At 46.7% G+C, this 24,943-nt stretch overlaps 1 protein-coding gene across 1 annotated transcript in view; it reads right to left on the reverse strand.

Annotated features, from left to right (window-relative positions):
• The window catches only part of TENM4 (teneurin transmembrane protein 4), a 713,747-nt gene that overhangs the window by 142,109 nt on the left and 546,695 nt on the right, over positions 1 to 24,943 (reverse strand).

Here is a 24,943-nt window from a genome sequence, read left to right on the forward strand (position 1 = left end):
GTGGAGGCCAGCTTATTGGGCGAGTCTCACGGTCTTCTTCGCACTTTCCGTGCTTCACATTTTTCTCATAATGGGCCGATATTCCATTTTCTTGGTTTTTTCTTAGAGCTACTGGGCATTTGCAGACCTGTCTTTTCCCATGTCAGGGTTTTCACCTATTGACCGGGTGCCCACCGTGGGCCCACCAGGGCTAACACAACAGCCTGGAAGCTGGCCTCCTGCTTCCCCTCTCACCCCCCACTCTGATTCCGTCACCGCCCAGTGGACTGAGCCATCTCTCGGGAACAAATATGATCCTGTCATTCTCCTGCTTAAAATCCTTCGATGGCTCCCCATTTATTGAGACAAAAAAATTCCAAGATCTCTCAAAGGCACTGGAGTTTTCTTTCACATTCCCTTTGCTGTACCCGCCTCCCCGGCATATGTGGTCATGCCCACCTTTTGCTGGGATGGGATTTTCTCAGACTCTTCCTACTACTTTTCCTATATTCTGTGTGACCTGACAAGGAAATATGGAGTTCATTTAAGAAAGATTTTAGCAAACAAACAAACAAACAAAAAAAATCGTCAATGTTTTGTAGCTTCAGGTAGTAAGCCTATTATCTAGAAAATCTGTTTATTTGGAACAGCCTGTTTCTCAATAATGCTGGGTGTGGAATAAGGGAAAGAAGCCACTCTATACTGGAGCCTTCTTTGTGCCACATGTTTCCACAAAGTTTCTCCCATTTCACTGTCACCAAATCTGCAAGCATGTATTGTTATTCCTATTTTTAAAAAAGAAAAAAAAAAAGAGGAGGCTCAGAGAAAGATGAAGTGGCCTGCTGAGAATCACAAAGATGCTGAGTTCTGGAGGCAGGATTTGAACCCAGGACTCAGGGCCTGGTCTTCTTCAGTGATGCTGTGCTCTCTGGGCCTTGAGGGAACTCACTCCACAGCAGAAGCCTGGAGAAGGAACAAGGTGACAGATCAATGGCACAGTGAGGCTGGTCTTGAAGACAGCAAAGGATCCCGCTGTAAGGTAGTAAATTCTAGGGCTTTCAGGGCTTAAAGGATCCAAAAGACCATAGCCTAATGCTCTCATTTAATAGTGAAGAAAACTGAGACCCGGAGAAAGGTCAGGGACTCACCCAAGGTCTCAGAGTGCGTCAGCAGAGTCCGAATTGAAAGCAGAGGAAGGGTTAGTCAGGTGGGACAGAGTTAAGGATTCAACGTGTTGTCTTAGCTCACAACTACAAGCCATGAAGCTAAGACTAAGGCCTCTGCTAAAGGAGATGTTAGTGTCTAAGACGTGAGTCTTGCCCACAGGGAATCTGCAGCCTAACTGGGAGAAAGAGACGACAGCTGTCACCCAGGCAGTAGCACGGGGCGTGGAAGAAGTTGTGCCTGGAGGTAAAGAGACCTTGTACGGGGGCCCATTCTTCTAGTATCATGCTGGGGGGGCCTAAAACAACTTCCTGCCCCTCTCTGGGCCTCACCTCCTTCATATATAAATGAAGGTGATGGCAGAGATGATGACCCCTGGGACTGCTACCTGTTCTAAAATTTTATGAGTCTATAATTAATTAAGAGAGCAACTGTGCAGAAAAGGTGTCCAGACAAGGAAGGGCATTGAGCCTTAAGAGCAACAAAGCACTTAGGGCCAAGGCAATGGTAGCTGATACGGGACAAAACCAGCAGAGGGAAGGCTTCTCAGAGGAGGTGGGCTTGAGGAATGGCTTGGGTATGGATCGATAAGGGAAAAGATGGAGGGATGATGACGAATTCATAGTGTGGTGTATTTCCTGGAATGCACCTATTATTGACTTGGAAACTACTTAAAAAGAGTTCAAGAGTTCAAATGCGTGGTTCTTTTTGTGAATGGGTGGGAAATTCCACTCACTCGATGTTGTCCCTCTGCGTAACAAGGGCTGCGCTCTACATGAACACAGAGTTAAGAACAAGAGGGTCCAATCTAGCATGTGCTCTCCTTGCAGCTCAAAGCGGTCTGGGTCCTGGTGGAGCGAGGCTCACAAGCCAGGGCCCTGAGCACCTCTGCTCTCCATTGGCTTTTCCTGGAAGAATCCATGTTCCTACGGTCTTAAAGTTGTAAGTGTCCTTCTAGAGAATGACTTAGGAAGTTTCTTTCTGAATATGCTTTTAAAAATAAGAATTTTGAGGGGCCCCTGGGTGGCTGAGTCGGTTAAGTATCCAACTCTTGATCTCAGCTCAGGTCTTGGTCTCGGGGTCGTGAGTTCAAGCCCTGCATTGGGCTCTCTGCTGGGAGAGGAGCCTACTTTAAAAAAAAAAAGAATTTGGAGTAAAATTTAAGGCAAGATTATTTTCACTTTAAGCTACTGGCTGGTGGTCCAACTGGGAAGGGTGGGTTCCACCTTCAGCACCACAGGAGGGGTACAGGGCAGAAGCAGGAGGCCTGGTTGCCAGGTCCTGTTCTGCTACTGCCTAGCTGTCAGATGTTGGCCGTGTCACTTGATCTTCCTGCACCTGTTTCCTCATCCTTACACTTGTTCCTCCCTTGCTTCCCTGCATGGCAATACCTAGTCCTTTCAAATCTAGCTCAGATGTCACCTCCTCTGACAAGCCTTCTTGACTTCTTAAACAGGCTAAGTTACTCCCAGGACTCTGTCCCCCTCAGCCCTGTTAAAGCATCATGTACTCCACGTTGTTGCTCTCACTGAGAGAATTCAACCAGATGATCTCAGAGATCCCCCCGCCCCAATCTAAAACTCTCTGGTTCAGTCCTTCTCAAACCCAGGGGTATAAAATATGTCTCTTAATAAATTACCATAGTTACCATTTGCATTTTTAACAGGATCAATTGCAGATAAGTGTTACACGCTGTCTAGATTTTGATCTATGAAGCCTGTAAGATACAAGCCTGTTAATCATCTGCCAAAAAGCCTTCACAGTGAAACAGTGAGGAAAATACATTTTCTGTGACTGAGTATAGTGTTGTTTGCTAAATCTGACAGAAGAGAAGTCTGTTTGCTTCAAAATTTGCCCCAGGCTGTTGGGTGTCAGAGAAGGCAAAAGTTTTAGGAGACATGGAATAATTTTACGATAGCAACAAGGAAGTAGAAGGGAGACATTTAGAGAATATTTATTTTGGATGAAATGTTAATGTCTATAGTTTTTCTTCCATTTGGAAGGCTTTCAAGTACTTGGGGCCCACTTGGGATTGCACAAATAATGAGTCTCCACTAACCAGGTATCGCTATACTAAATGCTAGTGCAGAAGAGACACTCATTGGCTTGGGAGAAGTGTGAACTTTATTGCATAAATGTTATGTTTCCAATTAGTGTTTGGTGAATTCCTTCCCCTATCATTCCGTCCTGCTTTGCTCACATTCAGACTGCAGCTGCCTTCATTTAGCAGAAGGTGTACCTTTAGACTGCTCAGACCTGAGTTAAAATTTCAGCTGCCTATGAATTACTGATTTTCATAATTGGTTGGATGGTATGCTGGAGGATTGGCGGGGGGGGCGCTTTGCCCCTAGCTTTTGTTTTTCTCTCACAACAGTGGGTCCTGCTAGGAGATTTAATTTTCAGGAACTTGTTTTTCCTTCCATCAATATTGGAATGTGGAGTTTAAATGTTTCCTTAGCTCATTCTCTGGATATGTGTTGTGAGTGGGCGTGTTCTCTGGATGTAGCTCAAAATATTGTTCAACATACAAAGGGGTGTCTGCAGAAGGAAGAGAAGACAATGCTCCTTCCTAGAGATGTGGAAACCACAGACGCCTCAGTGAACCCATTATAGTGCCTTCCTTGGTCTGCTCGCTCCCCTTTCCCAAACACAAATCACTAGCACTGCTGTGAAATGAGATGGTGAAAGATGATCAAGTCAAGGTCAAGGTGAAAGAGGATCACAGTTGATAAATACATCCTCCCGATCTGCGGTTGAGGTCCAGAAAAGCCTGCCTTCATTTTCTACCTTTTGCTTTCCATTTTTGAGATCCCGAAGACTAACTTTGTAGGAAACAAGGAGAGACCACAGAAGAAATCCTGCCTGGAGGAGGACTACGAGGCAGGCTGACTGCCCACTGGACTACTACTTCAAGGGGCAGTCACACCAGAAGAGGAGAGGTGGCTTTTCTCCTCCACCAGCTCACCATGGCCATGGGAGTCTGCTGACGGATTCCAGCACCAAAGACAGAAGGAATCGGCTGTGAGTGATGCCGGAGCTCACCAGCCATCCTCCGTCTCTCTTCTCCACTCATCCGGTACCTATCCCTCCCTCCCAGCACCTCCTCTATCTCCTGTTCTCCTGTGATGTGCCCCAGCCAAGAGAAGCAACTCTTTCCACTGCTTCTCTTGTCGCTCCTTAAGTCGTAAATGTGGATGTCAGCAACTCTTTCAGAGCAGTCGGTTAAAGAACCAACGTCTACCTATTACACAGCAGAGATCCACTCTCTGGTGCTTCCTTTTGGCTTCACTGTAGGATAGATGCTAATGCTTCAGGCAAGAGGAAGGAACTTGGACTCTGGGACAGCCAACTGCATGACTGGACATATGACCTTGACGGCAGCTAGTGAAATACTTTAGGTTACATCTATTACATCTTCTTTGATCCTGAAAGGGGACTGGCCTTATTATTGGCAACAAGGAAAAGAGAGGAAGACAAACTAGATGGCACAGCTGGGAGTTAATTCTACAGCAACTCACGGTAGAGAGGAGACTCTAATAGAGACCCTCTCATTCCCTCAAATGGAACCATGAAAGGTGTACCATATATTTTAATTTATTCCTCATAATAATTATGAGAAATGGATACCTTTGCCATCATTTTACGCATTTACAGCTCTCAGATGGAGACTGTGAGCTGAAGTCACTTTCTCAAGGTCACACAGCTATAAGAGCAAATCTAGTAGGTGAACCAAGTTCTATCTGACGCCAAAGAAGCTGAAGGTTGTGGTATATGGCCTGAACCAGAGCATGGGCTCCAGGAACCAGGATGCCTCCCGCTAACTATATGCCTTTTGGACAAGTCATCTCTACATATCGGTTTCCCCATCTGTGAAATGGGGTTAATAATGGCACCCACCTAAGAGAGTTATTTTGAAGAGCTAATAGTGTAGCAGTGTGCATGTGAAGAGGTTTGCTCAGGCCTTGGCAGAGTTGGTATTTTGGTTTTAAGGAAAGGTCACACATGCCTTCCATTTGTGAACCAAAGCAACATACTAACTTGGTCTAATGAATCCCAACAAGGCAACGTGGGCTTTTGGAGGTGAGTGCACACACATATACATATAAAGCACACAGCAACTCTCTATGGTAAAACAGGAAAGCAAACAAGCACTGTGCTGAATGCGAAGAAGGCAGGGTGTTTGGGTACATTCCCTCCTGGGGAAAAGCACTATCAAAACAAATTAAAACTGTTGTCCCCCAGAAGCCCAAACACAGGCAGATTCATGCCAACATCTGAAAGAACTTTTCTCCCTGTGCACTTGAGATTGGCACTGGGAAGGTGCCAGGTGCTGGAAAGCTGTTACATGGCCTGTGAGGTGTCAGTCCCTGTAGGTGCCCCAGCTCTCTGCAGATGAGTCTGCAATAGTCTAGGTCAATGCAATGACAAAAATTTGACAAAGCCCCTGACAGCCTGGGCTTCAAGCCAGTTCTGCCCTGGTATTTGAACTGGGAGATCTGTTTTCGATCATACCCAGAAGTTTACCAACCACTATGAAGAGCAACCCTAAAGAGGGGGTCTAGGAAAGATGATGATTCCCTTGATTGTATTAAGTTTTGGTTATTTGCTAATTCTTTCTTTGGTGGCACATGAATTTCACCAGTAAGACTATGAGCTGCTTGAAGACGAGCATCAAGTCTGGTCCTCCAAAAAGTCTGGTGTGTACTACACACAAAGCAAGTACTCAGTAATATTCACTGTGTGGAGAAACTGAGCAGGAATACAAGGGGAGAAGTGGAGGAAAGAGGGCGGGAGGCACACAGCACGACAGCCAGACTCCAGAGGATGCCTGCTGGCCAAAAAAGCTATCATTTCCTTGCCCTACAGTTTCAGGCGTGCAATGCCTAGAATAAAGGGACTGAGAGGAAGTGCACTCCGCATTGTCCTCTCAGACCATATTTGGAGTTCAGTAGTTCACCATCCGGGAGCCACATTTAAGAGACGGATAAGATGAACTTGAGCATGTTCGTTGAAGAGCAATGAAGAGAAAGATAAGAGGACTTGAACAAACATTTCAAATAAAGAATTCCTGGGTGGTTCTGTCAGTTAAGCGTCTGACTCAATTTCGGTTCAGGTCATGATCTCAGGGTCATGAGATCGAGCCCTGTCAGGCTCTGTACTGGGTTGGATGCTGGGCGTGGAGCCTGCTTAAGATTCTCTCCCTCTTCCTCTGCCCCTCCCCTGCACTGTGCCCCGACCCCCACCCCCTGGCTCTCTCTCTCTCTCTCTCTCTCAAAAAAAAAAAAAAAAAATTCCTGAAGGAATTGGGAATTTAGCTTACTCAGGGGGTACTGACCACTGTTTAAAAGTATCTGAAGGGCTGTTATGTAAGATAAGGACTGGACTTTTGTGGTCCTAAATTAGATTGATTAGGTCCAATGAGTAAGGACTATAGTCCTTGGGAAATGGACTTAATTCAAAAGAAGAAAGAATTTTGTAAGTGTCGGAGCAGGATACTATTTACTTTGTTGGATCATATTCTGTTGATGTGTATGGATCTGCCCATATAATATAAACTTCTTGAGGGTAGGCAATGTGTCATTTGCTTCTGACTCTTTAGTAAACAGTGCCATCCTTGGCTCACAGCAGGTCTTAAATGAAAGTCTGTTGGCTGAATGACAAAATGAATGGACTAGGTAACCCATCAGATCATACATTTTCTGTCGCTGGCTGCATTCAAATTAATCACTGGCAGAGATATTGCAGGGGCCTTAAAGATAAGCTTCTAAACCTGAAATCTTAGGATTCCATGAGTCATGTGTGAAGGGACAGGCTTGGACTGTATTGAGAAACTTGGGTTTTAGTCCCACTCCTGCCACCAGCTCGTTAGGTGACACTGGCCAGGCCCCTTCCTCTCTTACGGTCTTTCTTTTTATCTACAAAATTAAATTCATTGAGCAAATATTTACTGAGCATCCACTCTGGCTCAGGAAGTGTTCCAGTGAAGTGGGATGGCTTAGATGGTCTTTCAGATCTAGCATCCTATGATCTAATGAATCAACCCAAATTGTTAGTCGTTAGAATACCATACAAACAGATGAAAAAGTGGAGAAAATCCTCGTGTTTAGGGTTGGAGAGGGGGAAAAGGAAGTTTGCTCATTTATGGGCTGACTTTAACTTCTCACACCTGCCTTCTGTGCCTTCACATAATGAGCATCATGTCATCATCATCCTGTGAGAGGAGCAACGAGGCCGAGTCCTCAGGACAGGGCTGGCGAGCGGGCAGCTCCCCGGCTGCCTCTGGCTGAGAGCCCCTCCTCCGTTCCGGGGACTGCTGGCAGCTGCTCTCACGCGTGTCAGAGGCCCGCCCCGGGCTCTGGTTCTGCTGCCTCGCCTGGAAAAAAGGTGCTTGTGCAGTGTCCTACCGTGTCCTGGGAGCAGGCCAGGGAGGCCGCCGAGACGCAGCACGGTGGTACAGCTGACAGGTGCTGTGCTGTTCGAGGAGAAAGGCCATCGGAGGAGAAGTACACGTTCACATGTTTGGAGACCCTTCTCCTGCCCTCAGAGATCTACCCGTCTTCCAGCAACAGCTCCTTCTGAGGAGTAATGCCAGGCGGCCCAGACGCTGCCACCTCCTCCCTGGCCCCAGCAGACGGGCCTGGGTGGAGCAGCCGACCAGCACAGACTCAGGACCCAGGCGGCCTGGTGCTCTATGATGGGGCCTGGTGCACAGAGGCTCAGGGCCAGAGACCCACTTCTAGTATCTGAACTGAAATGCACCCCGGGAATGTGGCGTCTGAAGTCTCAGTTAACTCAACTATGAAATGAGAAAACCGCTTGCCATACGCAATTGTCGCAAAGATGAAATAGCACCACTATGTATGTATGAGTCTGTGTATATGTATATACATGCATGTGTGTGTGTGTGTGTATATATATAGACAGGCCCCTGGTACACAGAAGGTGCTCAGGAAATGTTGCTTTACTCCTGTCCCTCGTATAGTTTCAGTGAAAACCCTTTAGCCTCTGTCAGTCACCTGAAGGGTCTGTTAAAACATGGACTGCGAGGCTCCACCTCTAGAGTTGCTCATGTCATTGGTCAGGGGCAGGGTCCCAGGGGATGCTGATGCCCTTGGGTACCCTGGGTACCCCTCTGAGAACCAGTGGTCTGGAAGAAAGGCTAAGACTTTACACACAGGTCTATCAAAACAAGCCAGAGGGGACAGAGAGATCTAAACTAAGCAAGAATGCCATCCGTAACTTGGGGACCACTTCCAAAGAGGAGGGCCGGGTCTTCCAGGAGGTAGTATTTGAATAGCTCTTAAAGAATAGGCAGGATTTTGAAATGCAAAGCAGTTCTGGGCAAGATGGGGGTGGAGCCAGAGCCAGATTCGGAATAATCATCTTTGCTGCTCCCACACAGCGACCTGCTGATCATCATGCCAACTTCATGTCAACTCTGTCTTTAGAACAAATTACTTAAGAAATCAGGTTTTTAAGAGCTCTACTCAGCTGCTGGCTAGAGTTGCATCTAATGAACATCGCTTTGTGCTGAATTATTCTGTGATGACAGACAATGGGGGAACAGAAATATGCTCTGAGGAGGTGGGGTGGGGGTGCTGCTAATTATTCTCCGATCATTTATCCAGGCTGGTCACCAAGCTTGATACTGCTTACAAGCTACACAGAAAACCAGGTCAGCATGGTCTGGTCTGAGAACACACACAACTATGTAAAGATGACCTAGAGACCTGCAGCTTAAGAACACCCAAGGTGCTAGGACTTCACCTGGAAAATGGAAATGTCCAGGCCGGATTCCCTTTGGCCCGGACCGCTGTGTCGGCATTCTGAGGGGACTTCCGCCTCCAGCCTCGTCCCTTTCTGTCTGCTCTGTCCCTGTAGGCCTGGCTGCCATTCTGGAGTTGAGCCTCTTCAGGCCACGGATAAGGGCCACTGCTCCTCAGGACCCAGAGTAGGTTCCGCAAACTGGAGGCCTATGGACGCTTTTGTTTGTATGGTGTCTAAAAATCTGTGTTAGTTGCCAGAATTTCTCAAAAAAAGGAGAGCTCATTAAAAAGTCTCAATGGTGGCTTTTCCTGAAAAATTGGAAGACCCAGCATGGCAATAATCTCTTCTTATTCAGGAGAGGCCCAGACACTGTGGCCACCTGCTCGGCCCCCCAGACATTTGAATATATGACCCCGGCCTGGAGCAGTGGTTCTAAATGTCATTTATTTGGGTACCGCCGTATGCAGCTGCCATAGGCATGTACTATCTGTCTTATTATTCACTTAGTATTTGTGGCTCATTTATTGTTGTGAATTTATTTAGAACAGAAATTTGAAATAATAGTTTGATATACCTAATTATATTTTTTCCAGCATACTCAAATAAATACATCATTTTTGAAAAAGAGTCTGTCTGTGTATAATGTAAAATCATCTCAAGAAGTATACTGTAGGAAATGTTAGAGACGAGAAAGCCTGCATTTCTGAACCAGGAGTTCAACGCTCCAACTTCTTTCTGAAATAACTTCTTTGCCACAAGGGTCCTCCTCATGGCCTCTTTGTGTTGCTGCCAAATTGCTTCCCATCCCTTCCAGAACCCACACCCCCTTTCCAGCCAATGCTGATGACTGCACCTGCGAAGCACGCCTCCTGCTCCCATACACAAGTCCAGGACCTTCCATCCTTCAAGCCTCCCGGGATTCCTTCCAGCAAAACAGGTCTCTCTCTCTCTCTCTCTCATCTGAATCCTAATGGCAATTGCCCTCTCTCCTTCATTTATCACCTACTGCTTTCTACCTTACAGTCTAGTTATTTATGAGCATAGCTCTTTTCCCCTAGTGAACTGCAAATTCTTTGAGAGGAAGGAATCCATTTCCAATTCCTCATCTTGTCCATGTCTCCCAAGTGACTGGCCCACTGCCTTGTCTGCAGGAGCTACTCCTTCAACACTTGTTAAATATCAAATGACAAAGGGCAACCTGTGGTTGAATGAGTGTCCTTTGGCGTGTAAAGCCTCAAATCCCAAGGCTGGGTTCCTTCTGTCGGGGCCTGGGCTGTTGGTTTCCTTGCCGATTTCCTTTTTTTTGCTTTTCATTTTTTTTTTTTTTCCCCGAATTTCATTGCTATACATTTTTTCCGGACCTGCAGCTTCATTTTCATTTCTCTTCCTCTGGGCCTGCTATATTCAGCTAGACACTGTAACGGGCTCTCTTGTCCCTGAAGAGCCCTAATCATGTGTGTGGGGGAACCCAAGGTAATACAACTTTGCAGACCCCCAGCTCTTCTCTGTAGCAAGAACTGTCAGAATGGCTTCTGTGAATTATGGACCTGAACTACCTGTTTCAGGATATAACACAATAAAATGATTAACAAGATGGATAAATTCTCCATCTCCGGTGGATTTTTCTTTACAATAACTATAATGTGTGTCGGTCAGTCGCACAATGATTTGAACTGTATTTCTTTCTTATTTATCTAGTAGGTAACACTCAACATAATAACGTGGGTCTCTGTCTTTGGGCCAGAGGCCAAGTTGGACTTCTGCTGGACACCAAATCCTATTAGAGATCATGGTAATGCAATTATATGCTCAAGTTAAATATTTTATAGCTGCTCTGGCCATCTAGACAGATCATTCCCTTAGCCTCTAGGCAGAAGCTGCCCAAATGGCAAAAGCAAAAGACTATATATCTTGTAAGGAATTGAGAAATAGTTGCTGTTGTGAAAAGTTTATGGAAACTTCTGGCCACCTCTGACTCTCTGGCAGCAGCAGGAATCTAAGCCACCATTATACTAGGTTGTAATCAAATGTCAGCCCCTGTGCGGGCCAGACCTAGAGGGGAAGTCTCCCTAGTTCCCTGACCCATGACATGCTGGCCCGTCCATGTGCCGGAACCACCTGCTCTCTGCCCAGTGAGAGGTTTCGAGGCAGACTATACTCTCAGCTGTCCGCATGCTCAAATGATAAGAGCCCATGGGGTCCCTGGAGCACTAGGGAGCAGCCCCTGTGGCTGGCCAGCCTTCTTCCCAGGACCCTGGTTCTTTCCTCCGGTCCCCCGGGCTGGAGTGTGAGCACCAACCCAGGCGTGGTCAGCTGGGCTCTACCTCCCCATGCTTCGTCTCTAACCCCTCTGGGCCCTGGCATAATTCCTGCGTAATCTGACTTCATTGGCTGGAACTCCCTGACCTGGGACTGCACGTGGGCCATGCAATCAGACAGACCAGAGTCTGACTTCCTGCTCTGACTCTCACTATCTGTGCAACCCGGGGCGAATCATTTAAGGTCTCTGAATCCGGGTCCTTACTGACCTATCTCATGGCACAGAAGGGGGTTAACTGAGATAATGCACGTGAAGCACTTTGTGGAGCTTGCAGTAAATTTCTCATCGGTGGGAAGTAGAATGAAACCAAGTCAAAGCAAACCAAACCAAGCAAACCCATTTTAGACAGGCCAAGTCAGAGGCTGTGTGATAGAAGAGAAAGGGCACACACTTTAGAGCGAGACCCTGGGCATTCGCATCCCACTCTGCCACCTCCTGGGTGACCTCAAGCAAGTCCCTTCACCTCTCTATGTCCCGGTTTCCTTATCTGTAAAATGGGAGTGATTATACAGCGCCCGGCACACAGTGGTCGTTATAGTATTAGCAACTGAGTGACTATGGATAGGGGGCCGTGGACCCTGCTCGGCGCGCCAGTATTTCCTGGCTGTCCCCTGGCTGACCTCAGCTCACTTCTCCCTCATCAAGGGCTCCCACTGTGCCGTGCATACAGGCATGTGCACTTGAGCACAGGACAAGAGGAAGCCAGGCTGTCAGCTTAGGAAAGCAGCAACTCACGCTCCAGCAGCATCTCCATCCACACTGGCTTCCATTATTATGACACAACTGAGTCCGTGTAAGATGTTAGGTGTCTTCCTCATGGAAGAGCTCGGGCTGCCAAATTCCCTTTGCCTTTTGGCTCAGACCCCCAGTGCGTGGATAAACATCCTATAAACATTACTCCCTTTCTGTGAAAGATAAGTTATAAGAGTCCGGCCTCTCCTAGATGCCCTGGGGACATTTCCCAGGAGCCCCTTCATACTGGCCAAGTCTGGGCTTCTTCCCTCTGCTACTGCTCACCCTGAGAACCCCGGCTGTGCCCACAGCAGGGGCACAACCCTGTGCTACAGCCACGTTGGGGGCCCAGGGGCCAAGGCACACACAGTGTCTCCAGCAAGCCGCTGGAGTGGCCCCCACTTCAGGTGAGGGGGGCTGATGCTGGGCTTGCTGGTTCTTGAGGCTTCCAAAGGACGTAGCAGAAAGCAGGAGAAGCATGACCGCCGTCCCAGGGAACAGACTCCCCCTGCTGGGCCTTCTGCCTGCTCTGGGGGCTAGAGTAAAAGACCCCGGGTCCTGAGCGCTGAGCCTGCAGAAGCAGTGTTGCCGCCTGCCCCGGCCTCGGCGGCTACCCAGCCTGCATCCCTTCACCTGCCGTTCCTGGCGGCTGGCCAGCATTCTGGAGGGTGCAGGTACTCGTTCTCTCTAAAGCACTTGGGTCTGAGGGAGAGCGGCTTTACTTCACGATGGCTGAGTTTAATCCCTCGTCCCTCCCAGAACCCGGGGAAATCCCAGCCTTCACACTCAACCGCCCGGCCAGTCCGCTACGAGAAAGACACCGGGCCAGAGAGCACTTTCACACATCCTCCGCACGTCCGAGATGCGCTAGAATACCGGACCTCTCACTCTTCCCATCTAAGCTTCTTAGATTTGAAGCATAGACAGATACAAGTGTTTAACAACAAAGGAATAAATGCAGACATTCAATAAGGTAACAACAGCAATGGCGATGGCTCTCAGCACCGTCCTTTCCTGAGGACTGCCGTGTGCTGGGCCCTGAGATAAGCTCACAAACCTCCTACATCTCACTGGATGCTCACTCAGCATGAAGCGTTAGGTACCACCATCCCTATTTTTCAGAGGAGGGAATGAAGGCTCAGAGAAGGGAAAAGGCATGCTCAAGGTTAGTGAGGCAAGAACTGGTAGGTCTCCCGAACAACTAGTAACTGGAAACTAGGGCAATTAGCACTCGGGGGGCCAAAGGGTCTGAGCCCGTCTGTAGCCCCAACTCTCGGCGCCTGGTCAGGTTGGCAAATGGTCGGCTGAGATAGGATGAAGGTGCAGCAGTCTGACATGGGTGACAAAGAAGTGGGTCACGATGCTGTTAGGGCTCGCAGTGAATCCACGTGGAAAGTCCTGAGTGGGGAGCAACAATCAGGGTCCCCCAGGAACACACTGTCGCTCAGCACTGGGGGCCGGGCAGGCAGGGACCAGGCAGAAAAGTGCCCTTGGAGGATTTTGAAAGAGGAACAAGTTCAAAGGCAGGTTTTCCCAGAATCAGGTGCAGCAGCAGGGTGGGAACCTAGGAGGAGCAGTGGAATTGAGGCCGGGAGGGGCAGTCTGCGGGCAAATGTCAGTAATGCGGGGCAAGAGAGACTTCCCCCAGTTTGAACTGGAGGCCCCAAGTGCCCACCACTGCAAACAGCCCTCCTCTCTGAACAACCTTTTGAGACCGGTTAGTAACTAGGCTGGTGAGAACCACAGTTTAGGCCTAGTGCTCTGAGTCTACCCCCACCCCCACCAAGAAAATGTCTTCTTTCAGAGCCTCAGCCAGTCAACATGCTTCTGCTTTGAGATTCAGAGTCCATGTACAAATTAAACAAGATCATGGGAGAGCCTACCGCACATCAGGTGGAATGTGGGTGCATTGCATGGTCTCATTTAACCCTTCTGCAGCTCAGGGAAGGTCATTACCTTCCTCAAGGTCTCACAGCTGGGTGGCTGCAGATCTGAATGGGCTCTTCTCATTCTCAGTCACATCGACATGCTCTTGCACTTCCAGCAGCTTCTCATCCTGGATTTTTGTTCCGTGGCTCCTCCCTTCCTTTCTTCCTAACCAAATCCTCTATGCCTTCTTGGCCCACCCTAGGCTACAGTGACCGTACTACCCTCACTGTTGGCCTTCTCAAAATCCCCTTGACAATTCACCATGTACTACATGGTAACCCCTGCCCTCATGCTGTCAGTGCTAATTCTCGGGCTGTGAGAAGCTCTTAAGGGACAAGGACCCCAGACGGCACTGCCTCTGCCTCTCCCAGGGAGCAGCGTAGTGCTCTGCCCCCCTGCCCCCAAAAAGTACAACCAATGTATATATTTTTAATTGATTTGCTTTTTTAGCAGGGTAAACAGAGTTGGGCTTAAAAAGGTAAAACCTAAATCTGGACAACTTTGTAACTTGCGAAAGCAATAAATACAAAAGCAGAATCTGGACTAACAATAATGTTGACATCCATCGTGCACTTGGTGGGGAGCCTGCTCTGCACACATTAACTCATTTCTCCCTCGTAACCAAGTCTGGGCCAATGATCGCTTTCTCGGCTACGTCTGCCCAAGATGTACAGCTGACAAGAGGAGGTGCAGGAACTTGAACCCAGGTCCTCAGGCTCCAAAACTTCTCCTTCCAATCATTACACTGTATGGAAAGCTTGAGGGGCTGTCTACAGCTTTCAATCACCATGGTAGCCTCACCTTGGGTCACTCTGGACAATGAAGGTGCGGAAAGAACAGACTGAGTGAACGAAGTGCACACTTGCTTGGGTAGAATGCTGGAGGTGGGGCTCACTCGCAAATGAGCCTTCCCAGTGGCCTGGGCTAAGTGAGGGGGTGTGGAAGGAACCAGGGGATTGTGCTGAGGTTTGTCGTGCTACTGCCAATGCATACTTTTCAACTCCTTCCTCCTTGACCTCTCTAACATTTTTTTTTTCTAATTCAAAGTAATATATGCACATAGTTTAAGAAGTCAAACAACGCTATAAAGCTTATGATGAAAATAGCAGTTGTCTGCCCTATCCGCACACACACATCGGCCTGCCATACCCCAGAAAACCAGTCTCAGCTCTTTGGGCTATTTCTTGTAGAATTTACCTCACTATTTCTAAACAGTGTGCTTATGCAACTGTTGTTTTTCTTACATTTGGTGTTTTCTACTACTACGGTTAGCTACTCCTGCCCGGTGTGATCTAATGGAAAAGCCTCATTTTTTGCTTCTATTTCCTATGTTTTGTTTTTATTAATAACTCTACCCCTACGATCCAACAAAACTAAAATCCCTCTGAAATAGAATTTCCCACGTGGTTAAATGGTACCAGGTAATCTGTCTGGCTCATAGTTTTTCTTCTTGCCTGGGGGATCTCCCTCCTGAGCCCTCTGCCCTGCTGTGGTCTGGTCTGTTTGTTTTCTGGGCCTGCTACACATCCATCATTCTGGGCCTTCTCTTCACCTCTCTCATTTATTGAACCACTTGTTTCCTGGACCCCTCTTGCTGGTCTACTTCATGGTTTTGATGGTGTGCCTTTTCCAGGAGCTTCCTGAGAAAAGGTGAATGGGAGGTATGGTTTTAGGAGCTTGCATGGCTGTAATCATCTTTATTCTACTCTTAACACTTGATGGATAATCTGATTGTGTGAGATGGGGCCGGAAGACGTAAGAGTCTAATTGTCGCTGCTTACCTCTCACAGAGACTTGAACCCACCCACATTTCAGTTCTATGGCCTCCCCTCGCCCTCTGCTGCACCTAGTCCCCTGTTTCTGAGGTTTTCTGGGGGCTCTGCTCTCATTGACATTTAATCAGGAGAGGCTCAGTATTTAGCTTTCCCTATGCTGCTAACTCAGCCCACTTTCTGTTTTCTAAGTCTGCTGACATCTCTTGATGGCTATTGTCTCTTATTCTTTCTGTCCTTGTGGGTTTGTTCCTTGTTTTAGATCACTGCTCTCATTAGGGTGGGACCCCAGGAGGGAGATATAGATAACCTTCAGCCACGAGTTCCTGTCAATAGCATTCGAGATGATTTTCCAGTCCTTCCTTCTTGAAGTTCTCTCTTCTCTCAGATTAAAAAAAAGAAAAAGCACTTTCTGACATTTCTGCCACTGTAGCCACTCCTCCTCATGCTCCTTTTCTGGCTCCTCCTCAACACACGAAATGCCAGTGGTCCCTGGGCATCAGTCTTAAATCCTCCTACCTTCTCCCCACTTGCCACTCGCCTCGCTCTCCCTGTTCAGTGTCTCAGGTCTCAGCTTAGATGTCACGCATTCCCTGCCCCCTGCCCCAATTAGGTTAGCTCCCTTGTTAAGTGCTCCCCCAAACTCCACCCCTTTCCTTCATAACTCAGCCTAGTCACAGTGATGATCAGCGTCCCTCTCCCTGCAGTCTGAGAGATCCACCAGGGCATGTCCCTGAGACATGTGTCCTCAGCTGTCACCACTGCCCCAGCAGAGAAGCTGCAGAAGAGACGCAGACTGGATGAATGTTGGCTTGTAAGGACAAATGAGTAACGGCGTCAATTAGATGGGAGAACTGGATTGCAACCCAGGCTTGCCCGTACGCTTGCTGGGTGATCTTGGACCACTAAAAGAGCCTTGCAGAAAAGACCCTTAACTTCGGAACCTCAGCTGTCGCTTCCATGAAATAGGGACAATAATCCAAATACCATCATACTTCACTGGGTTGTAAAGACCTAAATAAAAAGGCAAAAAACTCTATGTCAGTGTGCTCAGTAGGCTAAAAGTCCTATACGACATAAGGGATTATTACTGTCATGGTAAACTCCGCTATGCAGAAAATTCTTGTCCGTTTTGGGTATGGCGGATGCAGGAAACAGAATGGCAGGCTCAGGTTTCAAAGCTCACAATTCTTTAAAATAGGCTTTCTTTCTGAAAGAAAAAATCCCACTAAGCCTTCTCTGCTTTCCGCTAACACTAGGCTTTCACGATGGAGGGACCACCTGGGGTCCTGCTTTTCCCCTCAAGCAAAGCTGACTTAGAAAGCACCGTGTGCCTTCATGGTTAATGGTTTTAACTTAATGCATTCTTTACAAAGCAAAAACAAAAAACAATGGGAAAATATTTATATGCATCTAGGTGTGTCACAGAGAGCTGAAGAAACACACGTGTCCCACAGTACCTGCCACACTCGCCAGCAGACTCTGGTTCCACTCAGATCCTTTCTTGGTCTCTAGATTTGCTCCCTTTATCACTCGTGCCAACTGGGGACAGGAGGAAAGTGTAGAAAACGCCAGCTCTCAGAGGTTATAAGGTTGACAGGTCCCTTTCGCAGCCCTTATCGTTAGTGCTCTAAGGACTGCATTAGAGTCCACTGGGAAGAGCACGGACTCCAACGGCTGGCCTGAGAGACAACCCTGACTGACGCCGTGTGACTCTCCCTTCGGTTTGCAGGACGGGCTTGTGCAAACGGCATGGTTTCGGAGTTGAGAGCCTTGGGTTCCAGTTCCAGCTCTGCCTCAGACTATCAGATCAGACAAATTACACTGTTATTAATAGATGCGTCTGTGCTGGAAACATAGCTTCTGTGTCCTTCGGGGGCTGAAAATTACAAGCATTTCCCGATGTTTCATACACTTCATGGTGATAATTTTTAATGGCTGAGTAATATTCATCAAGTGAATATTCCATAATTCGCTTACATGTTTTCTTATTATTAGACATTGGATTGTTTCCAATTTTTCACAATTGTAAGCAATGCTGAGATAAGCAAGTAGCTTTTGCTAAGTATCAGCTTATTTCTTTAAGACAGACTCTTGGACGCTGAAAATATGAACATTTTTATGATTCAATATAAAATGCCAACTTGCTTACCCAAAGGGCTGCACTGATTTACAATGCAACTAGTAATATATATGGGTACAGTTTTACTGCAGTCCATTCAGGATTGGGTTTTAACTTGGAGGAGGGGGTTAATTTATAGGTAAAAAAAAATACCCAATTATTTTAATTTGCACTTCTTAGATTACTAATGAGGTTAAATGTATTTCATGGATGTTTACACCACACTATATATTTTTGGAAACTTTTCTACATGGGAACTTGAACCATTTATCTATCAGATCATAATTTTTTTCACAGCATATGTACTTGAACATAATATAGATATTAGCCCTTTCTTGGTCTCTCATATTTACTTCAAATATTTTCTCAGTCTACTATTTTCCTTCTTATTTTGACAAGACTTATAAGACATATGGAAGTTTTACAATTTAATGTAAACATTTGCTAGTCTTTTTTTCTTTGTGATTCCTTCAGTGAATCTTTTAAGCTTAAAAGTCCTTCTCTAGGGCAGGGATACGCAAACACTGGGTTTTACCCTCTTCTAGTTTGGCTTTCAAATGTTTACCTCTTTAGTCCATCTGGAATTTATTTGGGCATGTGGTGTGAAGTGAAGTCTGAATCAAAGGGTGAAAACTCAAATTCCTCCAGGGGCCAACGCAGGTAAGTTAAAGAAGTAAAGCAGGTCAGGTGTGAGAAAACAGGATGAGGTGTAGACTGTGGTGAATTACAGAGTTTTTGAGAGGGCAGGGACTTGTTCCTGCAGGAATTTCGGTCTCCAAATTTTTAAAGGTAAACCATAAACCTACGGCTTTATGGGAAACAGTCCAATTTTTTACATTTAGGCCAACACTGAAGGCTCAAAATGCCTTCTCTGTGTCTCTCGGCCACATCTGTCCCTCTGAATGCCACTTTGCAGCCTCTGGTTTAAGCTCTGCTTTTCCAAGTTATTCTAACAACATTTATCGACTAAGCCTTTCCTTCTCCATTAACTTGTAATTCTTCTTTTTTTTCCCCAAGTATTAAAGTTTTACATATAGCTTGTAATATTTCTAGGCAGTTTTACTTTGTTAATCTGTTTGACTCCTAGTCTCTTTTATTTTAGATTTATGATATGTTAGTGTCTTTAAAGATGAGTGTCCTTTCATTATTCTTTTGGAATTTCTTCCATGCTTTCATCTGTTTATTATTCCAGATGAAGCCTTAAACCATTCAATCACATCTCCTAAATTCCCTTTAGGATTCAGTTTGGCATACCATTAAACCTATAAATTGACATATTTAGAGTGTTTCACCTTCTCATCTAGGAACATGCTATATTTCCTAATTATTCATGTCCTGTTTTATGGCTCTCAATAAAATTTCACAGTTTTTCTCACACAGGTCACATACAGTTCTCATTAAGTGATATTTTAATTTTTATTGATTTTTTTTTGACTGGGGCATTTTTTATTATATTTCATACCTGGTGATTGCAAGTATATGGGAAATCTATTACTTTTGAAAGGCTATCTTGTATCTCAGTTGCAAGTTCTGAATACTTATTAAGGTAAATAGTTTTTCAATTAATGTTTCTGGGTTCTCTAGGAATATAAACATACCCTTCACAAATAATGATAGCTCTGTCTCAACCTCTTATCCCTGTTTTCTGCCTAATGTTGGCCAGAGCTTCTAAAACACTGCTAATGGCTATTCCCTTCTTTATTAGTGATTTTAAAGGAAACTTGTCTTACATTTAACCAGGAAGCACTGGATTTTGACTAGAAGTCAGTGTTCTTTGTTATGCTATGTATCTTTTTGTCTTTTGTTTTCAGGATTGTTAGGACCTAGTGTCCTCACTAAAGGTGTTTTTATTACTTATTGAACACAAAAGACAGAGCTCAGCACCATGCAGAGTGCCTTCAAAAAGTGTTGGAAACTTGCAAAATAATTGTGAATCAGATGGACCTGGGTTTGAATCTTAGCTCTGCTTCTGTGTGACCTTGAATGCAATGCCCTGCCTCACCCAGAAAATGGGGATAACAACTCTGAAGGCACAAGCTGGTTACGAGAATTAAAATGAGTTCATGTCAATAGATTGTGCTCAGTGTAGTCCATGGCACCCAGAAGCGGCTCAACAGATTTCACCTTCCTCTCCTCTCATTTAAAAAGAGATAATGCTAGTAGGAACCATTTCCCAAATGAAAGGTTTCCACAGAAGAGCTTGCATTTATAAGCTTGAGAAAAATGCAAACCACATTTGTGAAAAATACCACCCTAGTCTTCCTGCCTTAGTGCACTGGGCTTTTTCTTGCTTGTCCAAAATATACAGTCCATCCCTTGCACTCTTGCATGGGCTTTTTGGCTTATGACACAAATGAAAATAAAATAAAAAAATCAGGCTGGCGTGTAATATGAACCAGGAATGAAACAAACTGTGCGTCTATTAGCCCTGAACATGAGAGCTGCTCAGATAAAGGCATGAACTAGCAGCTACTCAAACGAAAACCAGATGTTCAGAGGTTTCTGGCTCGCGATTTTTTATAACCCTTCATATAACACTCATACTCCTGTCATTTCAACAGAAGGTCCTCTGCTCTGTTTAAGTGGCAAGAAACCCGCCCAAACCTCTGCTAGATTTGTAATCTTTAAACCTGTGCTCGACCGTAAAGGAGCTCTCTCCCCAAGTTCAGACCCTTGGGTACGAACTCTTTGTCCCCAAGAAGCCAGGGACTGAGAAAGCACACGTCCTGGGAAGCTGCTGCCACAGGACACGGGGAAGGAGGGGTACCAGAGGCAGGGGGTCCTAACTTGGGAGGAGCCCAGGGGAAATGTAGGAGAGCCAGTGTAGAAACAGCACGGATTCAGGAGTCAGACTGTCATAGACTCAAATCCTGGCTCTGCCCTTATTCCTTGTATAACTGTGGCAAGTGGGTAACCTCTCTGAACCTCTTTTCTTCATCTAGATAAAGGAAATAATAATAACCCCTGCTTCCCTGGGACTAGTACAGAATTTAAGTTAGGTAATGTTATGTATTACACTTAGCACGCTCCTGGGAGCCTGCAAGCACTGAAAACAATCAGGGACTATTATTGCCAATAACAATAACAAACACTGTGTAGCACCTATCGCCTGCCCAGCATTGTTCGTAGCCTTTAACAGACATTAACTCATTTTATCCTCAAAATTACCCTCATGAAATGCATACTGGTATTATCATCATTTTTCAGATAAGGAAACTGAAGCACTGACAGGTTATCTATCTTGCCCAAGGTCACACTGTTAATAAGTGGCAGAGACTGGACTCCAGCCAGGCCGCCTGGCTTCAGATCTGGCCACGGAGCCACGTGTCTGTCTTTACTGCCACAGCACATGATGTAACTGATCTGATTCAGTCTGCCTCACATGGAAGGGAACGCGTACAGTTCAGGCCATGAAGGGCTTACCTGGTAAGGCAACTCATCTCTAGAGGGCCAGCATGGACCCTCCGCTGTATTCCACTCTCCCCCACCTTCAAACTTAACTTGGTCTCTTCTCATCTTCACTGCCCTCTCCCGACCCACAGGAAGTGGGGTCTTTCTTCCTTTCCCAGGGTTGGTCCTCCTGCATCTGCCCTCTACTCCGTGTCTCCCACCTCCTTTCATTAATCATCCTCCCGCTCTCCTGGGCTCCCAATCTTCCCCCTGGCTCCTTTCCCACAGCTGACAACACTCAAGGCTCCCCCCACCTTGTATAAACCTTTCCATGAACCTACCTCCTCCTCAGGTTACTCCCATCTGTCTCCTTCCCTGCTCTGTCTAGAAGGAATTGCTTCTACTCCACGCCTCTCACTCACTTCTGAACTCGTAGTGACCCTGCTTCAACAGGGGGCGGAAACTGCGCCTGCTGAGGTTGCCAATGACCTGCTGATGGCCAACTCCAACAGCTTCTTTGTCATCAGCTCCCTACCTTTCCTCTAAGGCTAATCTCTTTGTATCTCCCTGAATGTTGGGGTTCCATCCGTGACTCCCTGCTTCTCGATACTCTACCCTCCCACCTGCCCCCTCTCACATCCACACCGATGATGCCCATTAAGTTTCCATCTCTGGGTCAGAGCTATCCCCAAGTCAACACCTATTTATCCATCGGCCCATTGGTAACTGTCAACAGCGAACATCCACTTAGAAATTCTATTAGCAGCTCAAATCTAATGTGAACTTATCCTCTGTATTTCCTTCCCCTCCTCACTTCCTAATTTTATTAATGTTATCACTATGTATCCATTCTCCAAGGTCGAAACTTCTTGCCTCTCCCTTACAGCTAAAATACAAGTGGTCAAGAAAACCAGTCTATAATGTCCTGCAATGCATCCTCTCCTTTATACAAAGCAGCAAAATCTGCCCCAGATCAGGCCTTCTTCCCTTATCTAACCCTACTGGTTACTGAAACAGTCTTCCAGTTGGCCTTCCTATTGTTGTCTGAGAAACCAACCCATTTGCATATACCACTGCCAGAGAGATCTATCCAAGACCGGAATCACGCTATTCCTTTGCTCGAGGACTGTCCTGTGCTCCCCACTGCCTTCAAAACCAGACTTCTAGGCGGGTCTACAAAGCCCTTCCAGGTTGTCCCTAGGCTCATTTTCTGGGCTCTTCTCTGGGAACCGTCCCCTTCATGTCCTCTACCTACTCCCAGTAGACACACCGGGCACTCTCACACAGAGGCATGGTGGGAAAGAACACGAGGAGCAGCGTGTGGGCACTGGGGCCAGAGAGACCTGGATTCGAGTTCCGGCTCCTCCCTGACTAGGTATGGGACTTCAGCCCTAGTCATTTAGATACTCGGAGCTCCAAATCCCTCCTACTTCGTATGCCTACTGTCAGCATCTGAGATACTTTATGTAAACATCTAAGATACACTGAGATACAGTATGCATTGAATAAATAATAGCTATTAATACTATTAATTTAGCCAAATAGTTCAGAGAGGCAGGGGTGAGTTTACAAAGACAAGACCTAAAACTAGAAGAATGGGACATTTGAGAAGCTTCCCATGGAACTGGAAGATCAATTTGTAAGAACAAGTAACAGTTAGTGCCTTGGAATGTTCTGGAACCCACATTTCCATCTTTGAGCTGCAGCAGTTCTGGCACAGAAAGACTGTACGACTTGAACCAGTTTGAGAGTTGCTTTGTCCCCTGAATCCAGCAGCCCTGGAATGCACAGATCTCCTGGAACAGAAAGAACATTCCTCAATCAAGTGCCTGGCAGTGCCCTGAATTGGCAGTTGGGCCTTCTTTCCTTCAGAGCTGCTCACAAGAAGTTCATGTCCACAGAGGAAGGATCTAGGCTGCGAGGAGCATCTGTGATCTTTGACCTTTTCACTTGGTGCTCACTGACCATCTGGTGCAGGTCTGCCATGGTCAGAGTCCTGTGCCAGGCAGCCCGGCTCCAGGAGAAATCCCTGGGATTGGATTCGGAAGACCTGGCTTCCTGTCCTCAGGTGAGCCACTGTGCACAGACTGTTTCCTCATCTCTAAGCGCAAATAATGATTCCTTCCTGCCCAGTCATCAGGGGTTACATCCGAGGTTGAGCAGAGATGGTTACCATCTGATCTCCATGTCTCCTTTTTGTCGAGTAGCTCCTTCTCTATATTCCCGTTACTTGCTTCCCAGCTCACTCGGCACATTTATCACAGCAAGTGCTTTATGCTTCACAACCTCCTCCTGCATCCCTGGCGGAGGGAGCTCGCCTCCTCTCTGCTCCCATGGGAGCTTGTGCAGCCCTCTCCATTGGCGCGGACCACATTGCATTGGAGTTATTTATGAAAGGGTCAGTTCCCCAAGCTGACTATAGGCTCTCGGAGGGCAAGGCACCTGTTTTATTCACTGATGAATCTCCATCACTTAGCAAAGCAGATGTTCAGCAAATGTTGAATAATTAAGAGACACTTAAAAATATGCTAAGAACGTACCATGAATTACATGCTTTCATGTCGTTGTCAGACTCCCTGAAGTAGGTTTAATTCCTAACTACAGGTGAGTCAGGTGAGGCTCAGACTCAGCCGAAGTCCCATAGCTTATAAACAGTACTGTCAGAATTCAAACCCAGGACCGTTTGACTCCAAAGCCTTTGCCCTTTCTCCAGGCCACACCGCCTCTCTGGCCACAGTGACAAATTTCAACTATCTCCCACCAAGGCCAGACTCGGTTAGGGTTACAACTGAACTGGAGGCCATCTATGCAGTCAGGTCCCGCATACCAGTGCGATTGCTAAGGGAAGGAGAAAAGACACCTCCATTGTGAGAGCCCTGTTAAAGGCACCGCTCTGTCACAGAGAGGCTAGCTGGCAAGATGGGGGTGAGGAAATGCCTTTATCAACTGTGAGAGAAAAGAGCTATCGGAAAATAAAAAAATTCATCCTCAGTTACAAAGACAAAGTTATCACTATCTCACAAACTAAACCATCAAAAGAGAACTATCTTCTATCAGAAACTCCACCTGAACGGAGGTGGGAGTAGGGGTCCCTTGGGCAGGAACAGTCCCGCTCGGGATGTTCTTTAGGACAAGGCAGAGGGGTGCCCTGCAGCTGCTGACGGCAGGCACACTGTGAGTCTGGGAGGTGTGAATGCCAGCACCTCTAAGCCCCTGTCTGTCTTGATGACTGTCTGACTGGGAGAGTGTGGAGGCACACAGGTGGATGTCATCACACACCAGAGACCTGGTCACTAAGATGTCAGAGGAAGCACAGGATCTGGGCTGCCAACCTAGCTCTGCTATTTCCTACGTGTGAGATCGTGGCAAACAGAATTTGATCTCTGAGCCTCGTTTCCATATCTATAACGTGGGAACACACAGAACCTAACTTCCCAGGTTGTGAGGGAAATGAGGGATAACACCCCCAGTACAAGTACCCGGCACAGAACCATCGGCACTCGATTGACGGAGTGCTGGGACTATGATCCTGGCTCTGTTGCTTGGAGGCTGTGTGCCCCTGGACAAGGCATGTGACTTCTCTGAGCCTCAGTTTGCTTATCTTTAGAAGTGTGATTTAAGTGATTAAAAGGTTTGGGGCGCCTGGGTGGCTCAGTTGGTTGAGCGTCCGACTCTTGGTTTCAGCTCAGGTCATGATCTCAGGGTCTGAGATCAAACCCCCTGTTGGGCTCTGAGCTGAGCATCGAGCCTGCTTAGGATTCTCTTTCT

The sequence above is a fragment of the Mirounga leonina genome, unplaced genomic scaffold (assembly GCF_011800145.1).
Source record: "Mirounga leonina isolate KUSES-001 unplaced genomic scaffold, KU_Mleo_1.0 Mir_92, whole genome shotgun sequence".
Classification (NCBI taxonomy): Eukaryota; Metazoa; Chordata; class Mammalia; order Carnivora; family Phocidae; genus Mirounga; species Mirounga leonina.